This window comes from Myotis davidii, unplaced genomic scaffold (assembly GCF_000327345.1).
Source record: "Myotis davidii unplaced genomic scaffold, ASM32734v1 scaffold796, whole genome shotgun sequence".
Lineage (NCBI taxonomy): Eukaryota > Metazoa > Chordata > Mammalia > Chiroptera > Vespertilionidae > Myotis > Myotis davidii.
In genome coordinates this window covers 877467-877768 of record NW_006287809.1, presented here as the reverse complement: position 1 = coordinate 877768, position 302 = coordinate 877467, and positions in this window count along the sequence as shown.

Below are 302 nucleotides of genomic sequence, written 5' to 3'. Positions count from 1 at the left end.
ATCAGCCCGGCTGGTGTGGCTCAGTGGTTGAGCATCAACCTATGAACCAGGAGGTCACAGTTCGATTCCTGGTCAGTGTCCATAATGAACTTTCATTGGAACAAAAAATGCAAGATACCACTATTTAGAGATTACTAGAATATACAGATATTCTAGTAATATATAATATTGCCAATAAAAATATATATTATTAAAAAATATATATTTAATATATTTTTATTGGTTTCAGAGAGGAAGGGAGAGGGAGAGACAGAAACATCAATGATGAGAGAGAATCATTGATCAGCTGCCTCTTGCACGCC